This window comes from Tupaia chinensis, unplaced genomic scaffold (genome assembly GCF_000334495.1).
Source record: "Tupaia chinensis unplaced genomic scaffold, TupChi_1.0 Scaffold000426_1, whole genome shotgun sequence".
Taxonomy (NCBI): domain Eukaryota; kingdom Metazoa; phylum Chordata; class Mammalia; order Scandentia; family Tupaiidae; genus Tupaia; species Tupaia belangeri.
In genome coordinates this window covers 2,260,146-2,267,476 of record NW_006159931.1, presented here as the reverse complement: position 1 = coordinate 2,267,476, position 7,331 = coordinate 2,260,146, and the positions used below count along the sequence as shown (strand labels likewise).

Sequence of the window (7,331 nt, the reverse complement as noted above, 5' to 3'; positions counted from 1 at the left end):
CTTTCCGCGCCATCTGGTGCCAGGCTTGCGGGAGGGCCTGCTCCTGGACAGAGGCTCGGCCCTGCATCGGAAAGACGAGCCCTGGGACCCGGGCGGACGAGGAGCCGAGCCCCAGCTGCCCGCCGCGTGGTCCCCGCTGTTCTGGAACCAAGCGATTGGACGCCCGGTACTGAAACGGACAGGTGGTGCCCTAGGCAACATCCGGGTCCTGGCGTCACACCTGGGTCGGGCTGCACCTGCAGCGGTGCAGGGTGGGGCGCCCGTTAGCTCGCCAGGGCCCGCGGGTGGCGTGTGGAAGCAGAGGCCGCTGTGCCTCCCGACGGCTTCGTCTCAGACATGCCCCGGGCCCGCTCGCAGACCCTTCATGGTGCCCTCTCCGGCCCACCCTAGGTTCGTGGACCTGGGTGCGGCTGCTGGCTTCTGCAGGTGAGGCGATGCTGATGGCTCCTCGCCCAGGTGGGCAGGCGGGCCGCCCTGCCTTACCGCTGCCTGGGCTGGCAAGACACCTGCTACCTACCAGGCCCACCCCCGGGAAGTCTCCCTCCTGGCTCTCCTAAGGACCGTCCCCATCTCAAGACCAACTCGTAGCTTCCTTTTCTTACTCCGGTCCCAGCAAGGCCGAGGCTATAGCTGGCTCCTTCCCTCCCCTTTGGGGGTGTCAGAAGAGGATCCCCACATCGTCTTTCTCCTTTCCAAGCCTCGGGGTCCCCAGGTCACTCTAACAGTTCCTAGTGACCAGAGCGTTGCGATCCTGCCCTACCTCGGTTTGGAAGTGCGGGTGTGCGAGTTAAAATCCCTGTGGACTGCTCGGTACTGGACACATGGTTGCAGCCTGTCCGATCTCTCCAGCTGTCAGGCTTTGTGACAGGGGCAGATCCACCTAGGTCTTGTCTCTGGGCCTATCAAGAATCAGTAGTCCCAGAGGCTCAAGGTGGTTCTCCATGGAAGTCCAGTTTGGGGTTCTGGAACAGCAGCAGAGTATTCACCACGCCCATAAATAGGGGTCACGGGTCTCCAGGGATCGAGTACTTGTTCAGCGATTGAGACGCTGTGGCCACCAGGACGGGCGGCCCCTCCTGCCCTCGAGAACTTCCAGGTTTAGTGGCGTCATCTGGGAGAAAGTCACACAATGAGCGAAAAGACTGTACTCTGAGGGGGAGTTCAAAACGTCTGTGGAAAATGGAATTAAATTATGGAATTATTTTGGTGCAAAATTTAAAAATAAATCCGTGTGTAGTTTTTCCATAAACACACTTTCCATGACCTTTTTGAAGGCCCTCCTCCCATAACTTTTCATCGTTGATCTGTCTTCCACTATATGGCAGGTATCCAGGGAGGGGCCATGTCTTGTTCAGCTGTAAAAGTGCTAAGTGCCAACAGCTGTCCCTAGGTGTGTCTCCCGGTGATGGCCCGCTTCCACCGGGCGCTGGCCACATGGTATTGCACCTGGCTTCCTGGCTGGGCTGTGTGTCTTCTTTGGCCCCCATTTTCAGGATCTGCACACTGAGCTCCATGCATAGCAGGTGTTCAGCAAACACTCATTCTGGAAGTCAGTGCACCCTGAGAGGGCCTTTCAGGGTTGTTCTGTCCACCCCACCGAGTTTCTGTGGGGTATTGCCTTTGCCAACTCTCTGGGCACTAGGTACTGTTAGAGTGACCTGGTCACGGAAGACCAGGAGTGTAGAGACGCTGCTAGGGACCTCGACGTGACAGTGAACTTGGCTCGCTTTCCAGCCTGACTGTAACGAGGGGCTGTGTCCCGAGCGCAGCGTCGATGTTAAGCATTTTACACAGCTTCAGTCTCACCATGGGACAAGGCAGGGACTCTTTTTTATAATCCAGTTAAGGAAACTATGGCTCAGATAGGCTAAGGAACGTCTCAGAACCCCACGGATCATAACTGGAGGAGGCAGGATTTGAACCTTGTCTGTCTGACTCCAGAGCCCTGCTTCAGATCACTCAGCCACACTGAATTTTAATCATTGATCTATCTTCCACTACATGGCAGGTACCCAGGGAGGGGACCATGTCTTGTTCAACTGTCATTTCCATCAGTGGGGTCAGTTTTTCTGCCTGGGGCTTGTTTGGCATATGCATCTGAGTCATTTGGCATATGCCTGTGAAAAATGCAGACTGCTGGTTATCTTCGCAAATCGACCGTTGGGTTGAACTGTGTCCCCCTTCCAGGTATGTCCAAGTCCTGTCCCTCAGTATCTATGAGTGTGACTATTTGCAATTACGGTCATTGTCATATAACCAAGGTAAGGGTCTTACAGTGAGACCATCTGGATTTACGGTCGGCCCTAAATCTGCTAACTGGTTCCCTGTAAGAGAAAGAGAGATTCGAGACAGAGGCAGGAGAGAAGGTTCTGGGAAGGCAGAGACACAGAGAGAAGACCACACGAAGGTGGAGGCAGAGACTGGAGTTACTCCTCTGCAAACTAAGGAGTGCCAAGGGTTGTGGCAGCTCCGGAGCTGGGTGAGGCATGAACAAATTCTTCCTCAGGGTCCCCAGGAGAACCAGCCCTGGGACACGCTGGTTTTGGATTGCCGACTTTCATAACTGTCAGAGAATAAGCTTCTGTTGTTGTGAGCTCCTGTTAGTGGTGATTTGTTACAGCAGCCACTGGAGACTTATACACCTTGTTCTAGCACCCGCTGGAAACTAACACACCTCTGCCTTGTAAGTGCGTGGGGTACCAGCCACTTACAGCAGGATTCGGGGAAGAGAGTGATCAGTGTCTGGAGGTGTTACACGTGATTTGTGGCCCCGGAGAAGAGTGGGGGTGACGTCACCTTAGAGCTGGCCAGCACTGGATGGGCTTATTGACGTGCTTGTATTTGTATCTGTCAAAGTCCGAGATCCTCCCTCCGTCCCTAGAGTCTCACTCCATTGTCCTTCCTGCCTGGAGCTTTGCACTCTCTTTCAATCAGTTCGCTTCCTCAGCCTGCCCCTAGGAAGAACTTTTTCATTTCAAGAAGGAGACCAGTTTGATTCTCATATTTTTAATGTAACCAACTGGAATGACAGCTAAAATAGACCCTAAAATAAACCCACCAATGCATTTCCAAGGAGTACAGCCAGTGTTCTGCTTGGAAATGAAACATCTGGGGAGGGGCAAATGCTCTTGTCATCACCTAATGTAACCTTTCAGGATTTTTTTTTTTTTTTTGGAGGGAGATTTTAGTATAGGACATGTGTGCTCACTGGAGAGACAGAGACAGAAAGCAAGAAATCATCCCCCGGGGGATGGCCATGCCACAATCCCTTCTCCATTCTCCTATTGAGATTTTGGGCGAGCATGCATGCACACATGCCTGGTGTGAGTTTCAGCCCATCAGGTGTGGTAGTCGAATTGTGGTTGGCCCACGTGGGAGTCCAGTGCCTTACTGCTATGCCACCTGTGGGCCCCAAGAGAAATGTTGAAATGCAGCTATGTAGACCATTGATTATAGCTTTTTACTTTTAAAATAAAAATCCTGGCCTTCCCTCAAGCCTACCACCCTCTGACAGACTATTCGTAATTCAGTTTCACTGTTAGAATTTGGTTAATTAATTAGACAGCAATCACGGTCATTTTTCTTGAGCATGTTGCATGCAGTGGCAGTGAGGTAGACAGAGGCAAACTCTGGGTCTCTGCCTAAGTACAATCAGGGCCTTTTAGAAGTGAGGGGTTGGGTAGGCATGGAGTCCAGTCCTGGGGTTAATTAAGGTTAAGGCCCAACTCTGGGTCTTCGTTGACTTCGACTTTAAAGATATTAAGAGACCTGGTGGTGAGTCTCAGCTCTGCCTCTTTCCTGATGCAAATGATCCCAAACCTAACCCCAGCTAGTTAAGCTCAGAGCGAGTTTATTGGCTGATCTTGTAGGTTGAATTATGTCCTCGAAAAGATGCGTTCAAGTCCTATCCTCTTCATTCAGGAAAGGGAGAGGGGCACAGGGGCTCCCTCACGGTCTTCATACCACGATCCATCCCAACCATCCATCAGCCTGGATCTCGGGCACGCACCCAGGGGGCATCTACAGGGAGGTCTCTGGACGCAAACCCAGACCTTTCTGTGTGACTCCTGTTCGCAGAGTCCTGCATTACCGCTGTGCCATCGCTGCCAGCCCCAGATACATTTCTTGTTTCCACAATATGTACAGAGCTCTCACACTCAACAGTAAGAAAAGAATCTCATTTTTAAAGTTGGCAAAAGAGTTGACTAGACACTGCAGTGAAGACAGGAAAGAAGGCGGAAAACGTGCGCATGAGCAGAGGCTCGTCATCGTGGGTTATTAGGGAAACGTAAGCTGAGCCTTCAATGAGAAATTGCAGTGCACCTGTAAAATGGAAAGCAACAGCCCCAAACTGGATGAACAAGGGCTGACCAGGACACCTAGTGACCGCAAGTCTCGTCCTTTGCTGGAGAGAACATGAAATGGTCCAGTCACGGCCGAAACCAGTTGTGTAGTTTCTTACGAAGTCAAATGCACTCCACCAAACGACCCACAGTTCCACTCCAAGTAGGTCTAAAGTGAACAGAACATACGCCCACACAAAAACCTCTATATGAATGTCCACAGCCATTCCGCTCAGAACTGCTGGAAACTGGGTGAACTGGCACATCTGTGGAATGGACTACAGCATGCCATTAAGGTGGAACGGACCACTGAGCCTCACAGAAGCACAGAGGACTCCTGGAAACATTTGGTAAGGAGAGAAACCGGAGGCTCCGGTGTACTTACTCGAAGACAAGGTAACAGTTCCTACTTTCAAAATGCTCTTCATTCTCTGCTGATACAGCTCTTAGACAAATAAGAAGTATTGCATAGCAATGGTATACCTCAGACGTGAGTATCCGGGCATTGGGCGAGGCATGAGGAGATGAAGTGGAACTTGAACCAAGACCCTCGTTTAGCTGAAGACGGCAGGTGCACCATCGGCAGAAACACCTGCGCTCTGGGCTCATGGCTGGCCTTTGAGATGCTCTAGGTAATGACGGAAACTTCTGGATTGAGGTATAGTAAAACTCGAGGTTGGACAGCCAGAGTGGGCCAGATGGCAATGACTTCAAAAGCCACACAGCAGGACACGTCCCGATGTAGCTGGGAATAGAGCGGATGTCAGAAGAGTTGATGAAAATATTCAGGAATAGATTCGTTTCCACTGAGCCCAACACTCACGGAGCTTCTGTCGTCTGCAAGGTGCTGGACCGGGCAGCAGTGACATAGAGGCAAATCTGGTGTCCTGCCAGGAGCCAGGAAAAGACAAGTCAGGATGCGTTCCTGGTAACCTGGTTCTTGGCATCACCGTCAGCGTTCCCAGTGACTCCCACTGCACCAAGTCACTCCACTTCTCTGATGTCCTGCCTAACCCTTGGCTTGTCCACCTCTGCACTGCACCCAAAAGATCTCCAGCTTTTTAAGAACAGGGACCAGGTGTTATTAAGTTCTACACTGAGCCCTTGGCCCTAAGCTGTGGGTGTTGTAGGGACTCAGTACATGTAGAATATTTGAGTGCTTGGGTGCTGGAAGGAATGAAGTAGTAAAGGGATATAGCATCAGTGGGAACAGAAAAAGCAGTGGCTCTGGGGGACATTAGAAAGGAAGACCCCTACAGGGCTTTGGAGCCGGATGGATCAGAAGGATGGGATAGACCGAGTCCAGGGTGGACCTGGAAGGGGCTGGAGCGCGGTGGTGCTGGGGTTGACAGGAGGTGGAGGGCTGAGAGATCGGGTGAGGAGAGGAGTTGGTTTAGAACTTTGCACTGTTCAGTTTCCTAGGAGTGCTTGAACTCTTGCGAGGCAAGCTTAGTGCTTACCGGGAACATTTTTGATGAGCAGCTATCTTCATAGTGGCAGGCTAATTTCAGAGTAAGTTTATTAAAATTAGCGTGCGGGGGAAAGTGAGCACAACTGCTATTTTTAACTAATGGGATTCATGTTCTCTCCTGTGTGGGGAAACTCGCATATGTGCTTTGAAAATTGACAATTTCTACTCTTATTATGTTAAAAAAATTAATTTAGTGAGTTTCACATTGAATAAAATACATTGGCTGAAGCTTAAAAGAGGACTTCGGCTAGTCCCTGAATGAGAATGACCAGCGTGAATGGCATCTCTTACTCACCACCTGGTTTTCCTCCCGTAAAACCACACTGGGGCTTTGGGTACCTGGCACAGAGAGAGCCTTCCTGTAATGGGATCTGACCTGCATTATAATGTGTCTGAACCTACCCTGGCTTCCATTCTGCTCCCGACGAGAATGTAAGCTGCTCAGAATGTCACTTGCCACCCACGGTTGCCTCTCATGCCAAGAAGTTGTACAGCGTCTGGTCTCTATGGTCATCTTCTCATGACGAGAAATAATCATGAAAGTCATTCCTTACATTTGTCTGTTTTCGTGGACAGTGAGGAGAATTTGCCATGTCCCGGGCACGGTGTGCGACGTTGGCTACGGTTCAACAGGACAGTGCCACCTTCCTCTGCCTTCCTTCTCGCACCCTCATAGTCCCCTGTGAGGGAGACTGAAGGGGAGGCAGCCGCTCCATTTACAGTTGAAGAAACAGAATTCAGAGTGTAAGAAATGTGCAGCCCCTGTTTATGGTCACTCAACAAGAAACAGGTGAGCACAGCCCGTACAGCTAGGTCCTAACTTCAAGGAACGTGGTTTGCACTGGGCTTCGTGCCCCGTGGGCTCGCTTTCTGACTAGAGCCAGCAGCCATCCGAGCTGGAGATGTCTTTCCTACCTCTGCGTTCAGCTGGCCTAAACCTAAACCCATGCCTGGAACTGCAAAGGAGCCTGGCATGTGCTCCCAGCCTCCTGGCCAGGCGTGGGTGTGGGCTGGAAGTCACATGGCATTGCGTCGTGGAGACCTGGGCATCTGTGACCATGCTCTGGAGTGCTGGCTCAGACTCCCCAGTGCCCTCGGGGGCTGATCAGGTGCATGGACAACTCAGCTCTGTCCAAGCAAGGGCTCCAAGGCAGTGTGAGAGCCCCGTCACACCCAGCTTCATCTCCCCACCTGGGAGCCTGCTGGGACTGATGTGGGAACCTTGTGCTGAATGGTGACTCTGAGGGAGGGAGGATTTGCAAAGAAAAGTGAGTGTCCGAAGGCGCTAGAGATGATAAGTACCTTGATAATGGTGGACTTCCACGTTAGAAACTGGGAAATAGGAATTCAGCGTATCCTCCTAATTTAGAAACTACAGATGCATTTACCAAAACAAAAGAAAGCCATCTATAAATGACCCAGCGCTGACTGCTGTTAACATTTTGGTGCTGCTCGTCCATTTCCCCACCGCTTTCCCACGCGGCTGTGCCCGCCGTCGTGTCTCGGCTGGTGGGTCC

General features: G+C 51.5%; 1 protein-coding gene across 1 annotated transcript in view; it reads left to right on the top strand.

Moving 5' to 3' along the window:
- Nucleotides 1–50: 50 nt before the first annotated feature.
- The window catches only part of CCDC149 (coiled-coil domain containing 149), an 80,558-nt gene continuing 73,277 nt past the window's right edge, over nt 51–7,331 (top strand). Inside the window, exon 1 of the mRNA XM_027774376.1 lies at nt 51–166. The gene's annotated coding sequence lies outside the window, so the exon portion shown is untranslated. The remainder of the gene's footprint in view (nt 167–7,331) is intronic.